Here is a 16,535-nt window from a genome sequence, read left to right on the forward strand (position 1 = left end):
ACAATCAAATAACCCTTTCTGGATTCTTCACGGAATGAAAGTAAATAAAATAAAAATAATAATATAATATAATAATAACGACGTCATGTGAGTAGGGTCTATAGGCCGCCGCTGTCCTCAGTGTATTATGGGATATTTACACCATAAGATATTAACCGGTAACACTTCATTAGACTGCGGCATCATACGACGGTCAGAAGACCACATGAACCACCATGAAGCTTTGAACCAATTGGCTGCTAAGCTTCATTTCTTCAAGAAGCTTCATTTGGCCATCATTGCTTCCTTGCGGGACACAGTCAATCTCTTCTGCAACCTGCTGTCAACACTGTTGTTGTCCAACATGCCTCCTAGCATGCATTGCTGTGTAACAGATGTAAATAACAATCAAAATTCATGTTCTGTGCGAATTATTTATTCAGTTATTGTTCCAGTTGTTTCATTTTTGCTAGTTATGTTATTTGGTAACACTTTGACAGTGGCGCCATGAGACTCGTTATGATATGACACTGTCATGTGCATTAATGAATGCTTATAACAGATGTCATTTAGTGTTATTCGGCAAATTATCTCACTTTTGAATGGATGTAAAAGATCCGAGCTGGACATTAATGGAGTCAGTAACATAATTTGCCAGGTGACACTTAATGACATCTGTCGTAAGCATTCAGTAATGCCCATGATAGTGTCATATCATAATTATGACTGTCTTATGACAGTCATATGACGCTGCTGTCAAATAAAAGTGTTACCAAATACCATAATAAGCAATTAATGAAACAACTGGAACAATAACTGAATAATTGATTAGCACAGAACATGAATTTTGATTGTTATTTACATCTATAGTGCTGCAATGCATGCTAGGAGGCATGTGTTGCCTATTAACCCCCCCAAAAAAATCAACAAATAAGCCGCACTGGACTATAAGCCGCAGGATTCAAAATGAAGGAAAAAAGTAGCGGCTAATGTGGTAAATGTTAGTACAAGTTATAGAAATTTTATATTAAAACCCCTCTTAATGTTTTCATTTGAATAAAATTTGTAATAAATTCAATCAAAAAATAAAGTAAAGTAAAGTAGCTCGCCATTGTTGATGTCAATAATTACACAATGCTCATGGTGCTGAAACCCATAAAATCAGTCACACCCAAGCGTCAGCAGAAGGTGACAAAACACCAAAAAACACAAGTCACAAGTGGACATGACACTGTGCCGTCATTTTAATCTGTTTGAGCGGGGCATGTGCGTTAAATGCGTCAAATATTTTAACGTGATTAATTTTAAAAAATTAATTACCGCCCGTTAACGCGATAATTTTGACAGCCCTAGTAATAACCTGACTTTTAATTATTCAATTGGTTTCAGAAATGGCTCGTATGAAAGCTAAGACCCTCCCAAATGATGTTGAATGTACAAAAATATATTTGTTTCACTGAAAAAAGATGTATCATTTAATGAAGACATAAAGGTCCAATTTTGGCAAAAGTTTTGTCTCCTACAGAGAGTAGTGTGAAAATTGAACAAAAAATGTACTTCAAAACAAAAATATGTCGCATAACATAAGCGAATTAAGTAGTGGTGCTGTGAGATCCAAATGTAATATTTTGTATGACTTCCATGGGCTTGAAGGACTGCATCCATGCAGTTCGGCAAGGATTCATACAAGTCATCAGGAACATCAAAGAAAGCCGTTTTGCATGCCTCCCAGCTTTGATCAACATTCTTGGGTTTCGTCTTCCATGCATCCTCTTTCATCCTACCCCAGACATGCCCAATGATGTTAATGTCTGGTGACTGGGCTGGCCAGTCCTGGAGGATCTTGATCTTCTTTGCCTTGAGGAACTTTGAGGTAGAGATTGAAGTGTGTGATGGAGCACCATCCTGCTGCAGAATTTGTCCCTTTTTATGGTTAGGAATGTAAGAGGCAGCTAAGATTTGTTGATATTGCAGACTATTTATGTTGCCTTCCACCATGCAGATCTCTCGCACACCCCTATACTGGATGTAACCCCAGACTATGATTTTGCCACAACCAAACTTCGCTAGAAAAGTGGCAAAAGGTGGATTTTTCATCTAAATCTTCCATTGAATTACACCACAGTCGCCGCAAATATTGCAGGAGACCTACTGGAGCCCGCATGGATCCGAGATTCACTCAGAAATTAGTGAAGTTTGGTGTGGTATTGTCCGCTGCACGAGTGGTCCTGCTCGTTCTGCTCGGTCGTCCAGCGCCTGGTTTCCCCGGCGTCCTACCTGTTGTTCTGCTGGGTCGTCCGCCGCCTGGCATCCATTCGGTCGTCCTCTGCCGGCGCCTGGCTGTGCGGCTTGGCCGTTCGTTGCCGTTGAATCAGTTTGCGGGTCTTACCAAATGCGCTACTGCCCTCCAGTGGCCAGTGTTATTGCTTTAAAATGGATTTTTAGCTTTGTGCTTTGGAGCTAAATTGAATCACGACCCAGAGATTTATTTTTTGAAAAACAAAACAAAAACAAAAACGTAAAAGACGTATAAATAAGTCTTTGGGACATTGAAACAATTAAAAGTAGAACGTATTTATATGTTTTTGGGAGCAAATGAATTAAATTCTCCATTGAGTGATTCCACTCAAATCTGCTCATGCTGCTCACTTACACACAATGAGTTGCCACAGCAAGTGTTTAACAAGCTAAACGATGATTGAGACATGCGGCGCTTTGAAATTCCGGCTTCATAGCTTCTCTGGCAAGATCAAACCTTAACGCCTGTCAATCATCATTAATTTTAACAAGCAACTCCATTGACCTGCCTGACCAAGAAAAGCAGCAGGAGGGACAGTGAGACCACGTGATTGGATCGGGACAACTCATCTGTGTTTATTAATTATTATTATTTTTTTTTAATTGAAAATAAATCCGCGACGGACTGAGGGCACGAAGTTCGCGTGAAGTAGCGAGGGATCACTGTAGTCTCTTTTCAATACATTTCAATTAAGGGTGTAACAATACATGTATTTTTATTGAACTGTTTCGGTACGTGGTGCTCGGTTCGGAACGGAGGTGTACCGAATGAGTTTCTGACGTAATGTATCCCTTACTTTTCGAGGCTGTGAGTTGATCGGGTTACAGTTTCTTTGTGTAGATTATATTTGCTCCGTCTTCTCTACTGTAATGATGACCAACACGGTAGGACATTATAACCCAGAAACGTCAACGGCGCGACAACGTGGCTGCCGTGAGAACGCAGTGAAACGCGGGCGTTAAAGTCAAACAGCCAATGCACACCAGTTGCAGGCAGGCCGCGTGTTAGAAGCGGCTCAACGCGACCCACACGAAAAGAACGGCAGAGTTTATTATTTGACGCGAGACGCGACCCTCCTGCGTCAATACTACTACCGGTAGCTAGGATCGGGCAGACCGGAAGTCACTCGTGTAAAAATACGGTGGATCCGGTCGATTTTCAAACTAATATGCAATCGTAACCTACTTTTTGAGTCCATCAGATCTCTTGAGTGGTAGGTAGATCGGGGCACAGTTGACTTGTCTTTGTTGATTTACAGTTGTCTTCTCTGCTATAATAATAACCAACACGGCCCCGTGTTCGATACCAAACCCTCCTACCACAACAAAACAAGTAGGAACTTATATTCACATAGGAACTAAAGTTATACAACATAAAATATACAATATAAATGAATACTACATCACATTTGTAAAATATAAACACAAAATAATAGCCCGTTTAAGTAAAATAAATCGAAATGAGCTAAAACACCTGTAATTAAATAATAAGAATAATACACAGATCCTGCTTACACAATTAAATTTATTAATTTCTTTGTAGCGCTTTAACTTGAGAAAATCCACCAATAAAGATTTTGCAAACCGTTCATAGGAAGAAAAAAAAAAGATTCATTGAGGCATTTCATTTGTAAAATACATGTTGAAATCTTTGTCATTGGGATTGCTTTTCTCTTTAGCACAGGACTTTTTTTCTTCTTTCTTTCAGAAAGAAAGCTGACCAATATGCGGGGTCTGAAAGGCAAATTGTTGTTGGATTATCTTTAAATACCCGCTACTTTTTGAGGAGAATTCTAGCTTTGTATAGGCTCATGTTCCTATTGTTGAAAGCACAAAGGTGTGTAATAAACAACTAGCACATTTATATTTTGCATGTTGTTTTCTTACTGTACGGAAAATGAACCGAACCGTGACCTCAAACCCGAGGTACGTACCGAACCGAGATTTTTGTGTACCGTTACACCCCTAGTTTCAATGTGTTTTTACATCATCACAGTGCAAAATAAACAACAATTGTGACTTAAGGGAAATAAAGTTTTTGAAATACCATAGACTAAGCTGTAATATTTTCAGAGCTTGAGTTTCTAACATTAAAATGTAAATACAGTGGGGAGAACAAGTATTTGATACATAGTCAATGGGAAAACCCATTGGCAGCGTATCAAATACTTGTTCTCCCCACTGTACAAAACCAACATTTTAATTTTATTCAGGATCCTCTTTAAGTTTTCCGTCCTTTTGGGTTTTTGTAAAGGGCTATAGAAATACATTTGATAAGTGGCATTTCTATTCATCGCATTAGAAGTTGACATGATATATGAATGATTTGACTTACGAGTATGAGGTAACGTGACCTCATCTGGCCTTGATAAAACAGCATTCATTCATCATCTGTACTTTTTTCGTATGTTTCCATGGCAATATCACAGATGTAGTGAGTCACATTCCTCACTTTATGTAGTCACCAAAATTTAACGCTTTCTTCCCGGTTCGGATTATTTCGCCTAATCTCTTATTCCGCTAGTAGCAAACAATCTTCCACTCCCACATTAGTGAGTTCTGACTGGCTGTCAGTGGGATTTGTTAAGGGCTTAAAATAAACAATAAAAGGGCAGCTGGTGCGCCGAGCCCACTCACAATCAACTCGCTAAGAATCGCAGAATGTGACATGAAGCCAGTGTAAATAACATTTGTAATTAGAGTCATTTGAATATTTTGACAGCACTGAATGTCCGATATATTTTAAAGGGATCCACGGATAGAAAGGCTTGTAGTTCTTGAAAGATAAACGTTATTATGAGTTAAAATAATTTGACAATTAAACCTCTTGACATTTTCTTTAGGGCTGTCAAACGATTAAAAATTTTAATCGAGCTAATCACAGTTTAAAAATTAATTAATCACAATTAATCGCTATTCAAACCATCGACAAAATATGCCATATTTTTCTGTAAATTATTGTTGGATTGGAAAGATAAGACACAAGACGGATATACAGTTATATATTCAACATACGGTACATAAGTACTGTATTTGTTTATTATAACAATAAATCAACAAGATGGCATTAACATTAACATTCTGTTAAAGCGATCCATGGATAGAAAGACTTGTAGTTCTTAAAAGATAAATATTAGTACAAGTTATAGAAATTTTACATTAAAACCCCTCTTAATGTTTTTGTTAAAATTTTCAATCAAAAAATAAACTAGTAGTTCGCCATTGTTGATGTAAATAATTATACAATGCTCATGATGCTGAAGCCCAAAAAAAATCAGTCGCACCCAAGCGCCAGCAGAGGGCGACAAAACACCTAAAAACACAAGTAACAAGTGGGCATAACACTGTGCTGTCATTTTAATCTGTTTGAGCGGGGCATATGCATTAAATGTAGGGCTGCAGCTATCGAATATTTTAGTAATCGACTAAAAATTCTATCGATAAATGGAGTAATCGGATAAAACAAATTTTTAGGTGAAGAGCAATTATAAATATACATGAGAAAACAAGACATTTCATCTAATCTTGAACCATTTTCAGTCAATCAATGTCTTTATTTTCGATGTACAGTATATTGTTGAAAACAGCCAACAATTGCATCTCAGATGTAACTAGAATTTAAAAAATAAGACTAATTCACTGCTTTCACTCAAAAAACTTTCAGATCTTAAAAAAAACCCCTATCTATATATATATATATATATATATATATATATACGTGTATATATATGTATATATATATATATATATATATATATATATAGTACTGTATATTTTTATTATATTATGTATATACAGGATATATTGTATGTATATATTTTCCCCAAGTGGAAGCTTCCATGATCCTAATAAATTTAATAATTAAAATAAATATATATAGAGTACTGAGCAAAAGTTTTAGGCATAAAGGCCTAAAACTTTTGCACAGTACTCTATATATGTATCTTACCTAAAAATGCCGTTACGCTTGATAACACACATCACTTAAAAGAGCATTTTTTCCCACGTGTTTCAATTGAATTTCTATTTGTGTCAAGCCATTTTTAAGTTCTAGTTAAGTTTCAAGTTAGTCTAAACTGTAAGTCCTGATAGGATTTTGAGTTTTTGCAGTGTTCAAAATAAATGTATGATACAGGCTGTATTGGAGCACATTAGGGACCAGTGCTACTTGGTGTTTTATCCAGCAATGACTGCTGAGCTAAAATTGATTGTTAGCATTATTGTTTTTATTTGACACCCTCATCACTCCGCAATTCTATGTTATGTTAAAGCCTGTATGTAAGACACGTTAGCCACGCATCGACAGTGGTCATGATTAATAGAAACCTAGCCCTCCGCAGGGCTAACGTTACGTGAGCTAGTAGTGACAGTAACGTTAATCTTATTTATTAGCGCTTAGCGCTCTACTGATTTAAGATGGCGGCTGTTTACCAACGCTACCCAGACGCGGCCGAGTCTGTCATTTCACATCTAGTTCAACATACACGTGATCTCTATGAGACGCATCAGATGTTACCTGCTACCGTAGCATCGTGCGGGCTAGTATTTAGCAACGTCGGCGTCGTTTGTAGCGGCTGTCGGCTGCAGTAAGTATTTATTTATTTATTTTATTTTATTTTTTTCCCCTTTCTTCCTCTCCGCATGTGACATCAGCGCGTTGTCCCGCATTAAAAGTAGTCCGAGCAAAACGTGATGCTTAGAGCTGTCAAAATAAACAATTACTCGAGGTGAATAAAATAACTCGGATCAGTTTTTAAACTCGAGTTACTCGAGTTGCTCGAGTATTCGTTTCAGCTCTAATTAAATGTGTCAAATATTTTAACGTGATTAATTTAAAAAAATAATTACGGCCTGTTAACGCGATATTTTTGACAGCCCTAGTTTTCGTTTTTATACAATTTGTAAAATTAGTTTACCTCATAGGTCTCCATTGTTGTTGACGTCACATGGTTATACTCCTGGGCTTCCAGAGTATGACTCTAGCGACATATCATCTGTTCAACCCTTTCAATTTGAACCCGAGAGGAACATTCATGAGGATGACAGCACTGTCGTTATTTCACAAAACGAGCAGCAAAAGCAAAATGAACAAGAAAGACGGGATGACAGGCATAGAGAAAACGTATGAGAGGGAACACATGCAAAAAGTATTTTGAGGCAATTAAATGGTCATAAAAGACTCAATAAAAACACATTGAGCGCATATGTTAGACGTCTCGCCGCATAGAAGGAATTGCAGTAACCCGGTAGTATTCATCGAGTGACGGTGACCATACTACGCCATCACCGCGAGCGTCTATTGCGTGCTTAAAACATAGCACCCTCGTAGGTCAAAACATGTACTAAATCAATTGGAATATTTTATGTGTGTCTAATCACATATTTTGGTAAAAGAGAAAAATTGTGGCTTATTTGAGCCTACAAGTCTTTAAGTCTGAGGTTCCCTTTAAGGCAAAACATTATTGCTTATGTCCACCGGCGTCACTAAAATCGACTGAAACTGAAAGGTTCCCAAGTATTGCTTCAAATTAGGGCTGTCAAACAATTAAAATTTTTAATCGAGTCAATTACAGCTTAAAAATGAATTAATCATAATTAATCGCAAATCAAACCATCTATAAAATATGCCATATTTTTCTGTAAATTATTGTTGGAATGGAAAGATACGAATCAGCTAACGTAGACACTCTTCTAATGGAAGATGTACTCTGTATTGATTCCTGTTGGGAGCATATCGACAGCCTTTCGGGCTAAAAAGTGTCACGATATAGCACCTTTTCGTTATATTGTCACAACCCTAGCAAAAAAAAATGATAACATCCACACAAAAAAAAGAGTTAGCCATAAACATCTCAACTCACTTCTCTCCTCAAGAGCTCCAAGTCAAGGTGACCTACTTAGGTCCCTCTTCTCCTCCGCTGGCCCACTTTCTCCTCACCGGCATACATAAATAAGCCTTCAAAAAGGGGGCGGACAGATATTGGACATTTTTCCACTTGACAGCTGCTCTGTAGATGCATTTGGAAAGAAATGACTTACTTTGTCAGTGTTACGCAAGCCAGAAAGAGTCCGAAAATAAAAGACGGGAGCCGACTCTGATCAACATCAGATGTTCGTACTGACTCACTCATCTTCTAAAACAGTTAAATGGAGTCTTTGAATGTTTTAAGATACTTCATTAACACTTGAGAAGTGATTGTAAGCAATTATTGGAATCTGCTACTATGACACTAGAGTTAACTTTGTCTTTTTTGTGACTTGATAGACATTTAACATAGCTGTTTTCAGAGCAACCAAGCTGAGATCAGAATTCTAGAGCAATTTGAATGATTTTTCAAGGCGAAGTGAATATTTGTTCTACAATTACTTCATATTAGGGCTAATGTTGCTGACACTAGTATCGTTATCACTACAGATACAGCACTAGAATAATGTCGTCGGTATCGGCGAGCAGTACTCGATAACCGATAACCGGTTTCAAGATGTACTGTCGTCTGAAAACGTCAAGGTTTCAACACCGCAAAAATTTTCGGTCATACCGTCCCCAAGGTATTAGCTGTTTTTTTTGAGTCCCAGAAATGCATGGAGAAATCCCTCGCTTGCAACTGTAAGGCTCAACCCTCCCCCACCGGTTGTTACTCATCGTTAGTGAGTCAGCTTGTTACACGATGGCTAGAGGAGGTGAAACTCCTGAACTTTTGAAACCATTGAAAAAGACGAAATCGCTGGTATGGGAATACTTCGGCTAGAGAAAAGTTACAACCGGCCACGGCTTAGAGGAGGAGGGCCAACCAATATGTAAAACATGTTTGCGGAGGGTGGCTGCCGAGGAGGCAATACCTCCAATATGATTTCGAATTTACACAAAATTAAAGGTTAGTAAACACTAGAGCTGGGAATCTTTGGGCACCTAACGATTTGATTACGATTACGATTCAGAGGCTCCGATTCGATTATAAAATGATTATTGATGCACCCCCCTCCTTTTTTTTAATTTATTTATTTTATTTATTTTTTTTTTATAAATGTTTTGTACATTAGTTCCAAAATTGTTCAAAAATACTTTCAGGCTAAACCAAACTACTATTTCAGTATCAAGTTAACATATAGCAGTAAACAAATATACAAAAATAACAGTAAATAAAACAACTCCAGTCCCCATTCTGTATCAGCAGCTTTAAACTACATTCAATTTAATGTTGTGAATCAACCGTTAAAGTTGTTAAAATTGCTCCCGTTATTTCATAATGTCCCTTTTGTCTACTTTTGACATGTGAAAGTTTTAAAACTATTTTAAAGATAGATTCAAGTCAATATTTTACTGATTTAGGAGTATTTTAGATAAAAAGTTAATTAGGTTTGCTTGGAAGGTTCGCTACAACAGCCTTGCAGGGACGTGTACTGCTTTAAGATGGCGGCCATTTATAACGCCCACATCTAGCTTTTTGTAGGTGTGCTGCTAACGCTACCGAATCAATAATGCATCTAGTCCTATATAAATGATATCTACCATAACATTATGCTACTTTGTAGCAGCTTTTTGGCAGCAGTCAGGTATGTTGTTGTGTTTTTTTATCTCGTGGCATGAGTTGAGCTAGAGCCGTGAGTTGAGCATTGGCATTACCCGAGGGGCCGGGTAATGAGAAGCATGATGTTTAGCTACTCTCGCTCCGTTCCTCATTGACCGCGCGGCGCACTGAGTGTGTTGTACTTCCGCTTTACTTGGCATATTTCAACAATCGGAATTTGGATGTTTGTGAATCGTTCTCGAATCTTCCACGGCCGAATCGTGAATAATCTAAGAATCGGAAATTTTGCACACCTCTAGTAAACACTATCATGAAAGTTTCCCCACCAGCTACGGGAGTCAACTCCAGCGTGTTTAGTGTGTCTAGCGGTGGTAAAACGTGTCTTTGTTCTCTCTGGCAACTGTCTGTGTTGAGAAAGAGAGTGTATGTATAATGTAAACATAATACGAGTCATACACACAAGCTTTTTATGGAAAATAGTTAAATTGTTTTTTTTCTATTGATAATAATGTTAAGCTGTGGCTGTGGGTTTAAGCTCACCTAAAGGACGGCATTTATCTTAATTTTTAGAATATTTTATTTTTCTTTAAATTTATTTTAACATTATACTTATGTTCAAATTTGCTAATATGTTTTGAAAAATAAAAATCCTGTTAAATGGAAAAAAGTTATTTTTTAAACCCAGATATCCCATAGTAATGCATTCTAGAGCTGTAATTGCGATACCGTGAAACTGTGATATTTTTGCTTAAGGTTGTCATACCCTTAGAATCTCATACCGGCACATGGCTAGTGAGTACTGAGAAATACCGTATGGTGCTGTTCAATATGTGCGTTTCGAGGTGTAGTTTCCAACTGCTGGTCGCTCTACCTAAGATGGCAATCAATATGATGATAGATGTCCAATCGTCTTTCTGCTAGGAATTCAGCGAGTTTATCGCTAGTAGATGGCTGCCGACCTTCCACTTCAAACTGATTGGACGTCTAGCGCAGTCATTGGCTTTCATCGAAGAATACAGGAGCCTGAGTATATTTCCAGTTTTTTACTAAGAAAAAAAATAAAATGGAAAAAAAATGTGTTTTTTGTTTTTTGTAATTCAGCTATTGCAATTTTAAGTAAAATGTTTATAATTTTAAAATATTTTTCTAAAAAGGAAAAAGAAAATTCACACTTTTTTACTTTTGTTTTTCTATTTTAAAATGAGGAAACATCTTTTTTTTTTTTAAATATTGTTAAAAGGCTCAAAGAAAGTAACGAAAGGAACAATTTTTAGGTCAACAATGTTTCTAAATTATTAATAATTACGATTAACCACGGACACAAAGACTTGTAATTCTTAAAAGATAAATGTTAGTATGAGTAATAATAATCTGATATCCAAACCCCTCTTAATGTTTTTGTTTTTATAAAATTTGAAAAATTAGTTTAACTAGTAGGTCGTCATTGTTGACGACGCAATGCACTCTGGGCGGTGGCGTCACTGGGCAGCGCTGCCGTACTTCCACAGTGTCACTTGCTAGCTACATAAACATGTCGTCTGTTCTACCCTTCCAATTTGAACCCGAGCGGAAAAGTGATGAGCAGGACAGCACTGTCAATATTTCAAAAAACGAGCAGCAAAAGCGATTAAATAAAGGTCTTCAGCAGGATTCAGACACGTGTGCGACAGACGAGTGTGTAGACCAGAGGACTACTGCGTGACGTTACAGTATTGATTTTCCTTATGAAGCAACAGTCACATGCGCTGTCTGTGCGGTAAAACCTGAAAGGGAAACGCAACTGAAAAGAAAGGGGCTGGTTTGACCACGGAAAAGGGTTTATTGATTTATTGAACACTAAAAAAAAACACGCGATCGCTAAAAGTGAGACACAAAAATGGTCCGTGTCAGTAGGTTGGGATCAATAAAAAAAGTTTTTTTTTTTAAACTGAGGGAAAATGGCGGTGAAAGGCAGACAAACAAAAAAACAAGGTAATGATGCAACTAGCAATAAAGGGATATACAAGCTGTCAAATAGCAGCAAGCCGCCTAGGATCGGTTTGAAGACATTGCTCATAAGCTGGAATTGGATTGCCTGGTATACCAGATTTACCGCTGTTCCAGCGATTGAGCAAGCCACAGCAAACAGACAGCGGAGTGGACCAATCAGCGACGGGCAGACGTGACGTTGTTAAAGCGACAAGTAATTAGCGTGAGCGGAGAATGGAGAAGTTTATTCAACATGGCTAGCGCGAGCCATGTTGACTGTTGTCGATGACTTGTTTCGATGTGTTTTTGGTAATTTAAAACTGGTTTTACCGCGGATTGGAACATATTCTGGGCTCTCCCATTTGTCATCTGTGTTGTTGTAGAGACGACTTTCGGTGCGCAAGAGTGACGTTACTTGTTAAGAACACGTCAGGCAAATAAACAAATCTGATTGGACGGGTGATTTTGTATCTTGCTCGAGAGGCCGTTAATGGGCTGGGTCCCAGACTATTTCTCACAGTGTTTGAAAAATACAGGGAGAATAGTCTGGCTGTGCCAGGCAAGGAATTGGATGCAGATACGACATTGGGAACTTATCCCACAGCTCTGTAACAAAACAATCTGACCAGGAGCAGAATGTGACAAAATCATGCCAGTCGTCATACTAGCTGTGCTTGCTAGCTAGCACAGCTTTTCTTCCAGTCCAGGCCAACCGCGTCATCACCCCCAGCGTGCATTGCACGTGTAAAAACTTGTATTAAATATTCTAGATTTTTAAATCAATGGCAATATTATGTGTTTCTAATTACATATTTTAGTAAAAGAAAACAATCGTGGCTTATTAGAGCCTACAATTCTTTAAGTCCCATGATCCCTTTAAGTGTTTTCAATTCGAGTTAATCACCGCAGCTCAACTTCATATACTACATAAATCTGATTCTACTTTTTTCCGAATGTATACCGTTTTTTCATCTCCTTGACCAGCTAAAAAAGAAATTGAAACATTTTTGTATGCTGTGCATGCGCCGTCGAGTTCCGAGGGGAGTCTGAACTCAATGTTCCCTCAGATCACGAGCTGATTTGACACCCGCGCTTTCAGCTCCAGTCGAGCGTGGACCAAGTCCACAAATACATGAGTGCAAAACAAATCTTGCCCATTTAAACTTGTCCCGCAGTAGTGAAAGCAGGGCTCAACTTTGCACTGTATAGGAAACAATCGAGCAGGTATACATATTGGGCCTTAATAAGAAAATCCGCATATTTTCAGGCTTTGGTGGTGGTTAGATGAAGAGTTTTAAACGCTGTCAATGTTTCACTAGTGTGTAGACATAAGAATTCATGGAGTGATAAGCCCATTCAGAGTGCATTCCTGTGTTGTGTGCCTAAATCAATACTGAACAGAGCTATGCTTACCTCCCTTCTGTCACTATACGCTTTAGTAATAGACTGATTTAGCATTGGAAAGACATACATTTAAGAGATGTTTTTCCCTGTTTTCCCCCCCACAAAGTATAAATAAAAACATTTATTTATTAGGGGTGTCAAAATTATCGCGTTAACGGGCGTTGATTAATTTTTAAAATTAATCATGTTAAAATATTTGACGCAATTAACGCACATGCCCCGCTCAGACAGATTAACATGACAGAACAGTGTAATGTGCACTTGTAACTTGTGTTTTTGGGCGTTTTGTCGCCCTCTGCTGGTGCGACTGTGGGTTTCAGCACTATGAACGAGCATTGTGTAGTTATTGACATCAACAATGGCGAGCTACTAGTTTATTTTTGATTGAAAATTTAACAAATTTTATTAAAACGAAAACATTAAGAGGGATTTTAATATAAAATTTCTATAACTTTTACTAACATTTATCTTTTAAGTCTTTCTATCCATGGATCGCTTTAACGAATGTTAATCATGTTAATGCCATCTTGTTGATTTATTGTGATAATAAACAAATACAGTACTTATGTACCGTATGTTGAATGTATATATCCGTCTTGTGTCTTATTTATCTATCTCCAACAATAATTTACAGAAAAATATGGCATATTTTATAGTGGGTTTGAATTGCGATTAATTACGATACATTTTTAAGCTGTAATTAACTCGATTAAAAATTTTAATCGTTTCACAGCCCTATTTATATGTATATTTTAATAAGTGGTTTTCAAGGACTTCAAATCTAATAATTATGATGTTTTAAACATGTTACTGTCCTACCTAACTGTTTTTAAACAAGAATAATGTAAGAAATATGCTTGTCTTTATTAAAGGCTGTACGTCATCGGATTGGGACAGCTCTATAAAGTACACTATTTATTTGTTTAGTTTTTTAATTGAAAAAAATCAGCGATGGACTGAGGGCGCGACATTTGAAGTGCGAAGTAGCGAGGGATCACTGTACTGTATAAATAGATCTTGGCCCAAGGGTCAGTTGAGGCCCGCTGGGCAATATTTTCAGCCTCCTATTGGTCATCAAAGTGTCGTCTTGGTGGGATCTTTGTATACTTTGTCATTGACAATTAAAAAATATATATACATTATACATATAGTGAAATAAAAATCATTTTAACTCATTCACTCCCAGCCATTTTCACCGGTGCAACCCCCTTCGCTCCCGGCCGTTTTACTGGATTTTGACTGATTTTGCAAGGCCCACAGAAAATTCTGTTCTATTGCTCTAAAAACATGGAACCCACCAAAAGAAAGATTAGACTCTTTTTTTTTTTTTCAGCGGGGAAAAAAAGTTTGTTCATATCTTTTTCCATTCTTTAGAAATCAGCATTAGAAAATAGCTTAGTTTGAGCAATTTTCCAATTTCTGATTAAAAAAACAGATAAATTGAGCTTTTTGTAAAAGCATACATTTCAAAGATTGACTTTAACACGGCTATTTTTTGCTTTTGTGTCATCCCAAACATCTGAATAATGTTTTCTTTCTACAAAATAACATAAACAACAAGACAAATAGAGCTTTTGAAAGCAAAGTAACAATTTCTTTACACATAACTAAACTATTGAACTGAGAGATGATGCTGTTGTGGCCGCGACAGCCGTGGGAAACTTCCCTCATCGCCGCCAGTCTCATGAAGATGCATTTTTTTGAGTTTTTCTTTTGTGGTGACCACTGCCTCGTTTGCCTGGTGAACTTGTGTGGGGCATGTTGTGTTTTTGGGGGGGAACTGGTTTGGCCGTGCGCGTTTCCGGCTGAGTCGCGGGACACTGGAGGGCAGCGGAGGACGCAAGCGGCCGAGCACGGCGGCGCGGGCTCTGCTCGGCGAGCAGCACGGGCTCAACGGCATCGTCCGCTGCACTGGTGGTCCCAGTTGTTCTGCTTGGTCGTCCGCCGCCTGGCATCCTGGACGTCCTCGTGGTCGTTGCACTTGGTTGTTCGTCAAATGGCGCCCAGGAAGTCCTCCCGGTCGTCCTGCTTGGGCTTCCTGAGCCTGGCGTCCTGATCGTCCATTCGGTCGTCTTTCGCCGGCGCCCCTGCCGTGCGGCCCAGCCGTTCGTTCCGTAAAATCGGGTTGCGGGTCTTACCAAATGCCCTACTGCCCTCCAGTGGCCAGTTTTATTGCTTTAAAACGGATTTTCAGCCTTGTGCTTTGGAGCAAAGTTGCATCAGATTCTAGAGATGTCTCCTGTGAAAAAAAACCGTAAACGACATATATATCGGTATAATGTCATGCCATATAATGTCAATGTTCTTGAGTGTGAGGCCATAACAACAACAAAATAATATATGCGCGCATGAGAACCACCACCGACCCATGCAATAGTTTTGGCTATGTTTTCAGGATAAAGTTATTAAAAGTTACCATTGCATGTCAATAATTGTAGCATGAAGAGCAACATTTGTAATCCAGCAGCTCTGCAGGGAACAGGTGTCTAGGCAAGCAGGCTTGAGTGACATCACATCGTTATTTTCACCGCTGATTTTTTTTTATTGGGAACAAAAGGACTGTTTACTTTTTGACCATGACATGACTTCTTTTGAGCAGTTAGATCTAAGGCTGCGGCTATGGATTATTTTAATAGTCGATTAATCAATGTACTAATTAGTTCGAATAATCGAGTAATCAGATAAGGAACATAAAAAATGTAAATACATGACTTGAGCCTCAAACGATGTAAGAAAAATAAAGGATACATAAAGAATGAAACAAAACAATTGGCTAACCTACATAACAAAAGTCTGCTAGCTTAAATGCTATAAAATGCTATAAATGCAATGTTTTTTTTTTTTACAATGCTCTTAACAAATAGTTCAAACACATATTCCCACAAAAAAACAGCGAAATATATAATATATTTATACTTAAACTAAATTACGAATGCATTAAAAAAAACATTAGCTCAAACAAAAACTTAGCTTATGTTGGTCTTAACAGGGAGCAGCTGGATTCAGCCATGTGAAATGAGGCAGACTAGAGAGCGGTGTATCCACCCAAATCAAGAAACCTAATTGCAAACACTTTCAAAACAAACCATTACAACGCCACTTTAATGAAACGAATACTCGAAGCAGCAAAATTTAATTCGAATATTTTTTTTCTCATCGAATACTCGAGTTAATTGATTAATCGTTGCAGTACTAGTTAGATCTATTAATATTGTTTTTGTTGTTGTTTTTTTTATTGGCATGCTAGCAAACCCTACTGATTTGCACTAGCTTAGCCACTTAGCCCTGAAGCTAACAAATAACTAACAAACTACACGTAATTTGGTTAAATCAACTCCACAAATTAAATCACCGCTA

At 37.8% G+C, this 16,535-nt stretch overlaps 1 protein-coding gene across 3 annotated transcripts in view; it reads left to right on the plus strand.

Annotated features, from left to right (window-relative positions):
* The window catches only part of LOC130918916 (cyclin-dependent kinase-like 5), a 92,867-nt gene that overhangs the window by 36,654 nt on the left and 39,678 nt on the right, over nt 1–16,535 (plus strand). The window lies entirely within an intron of this gene.

Source organism: Corythoichthys intestinalis, chromosome 7, assembly GCF_030265065.1.
Source record: "Corythoichthys intestinalis isolate RoL2023-P3 chromosome 7, ASM3026506v1, whole genome shotgun sequence".
In the NCBI taxonomy this organism is placed as follows: Eukaryota; Metazoa; Chordata; class Actinopteri; order Syngnathiformes; family Syngnathidae; genus Corythoichthys; species Corythoichthys intestinalis.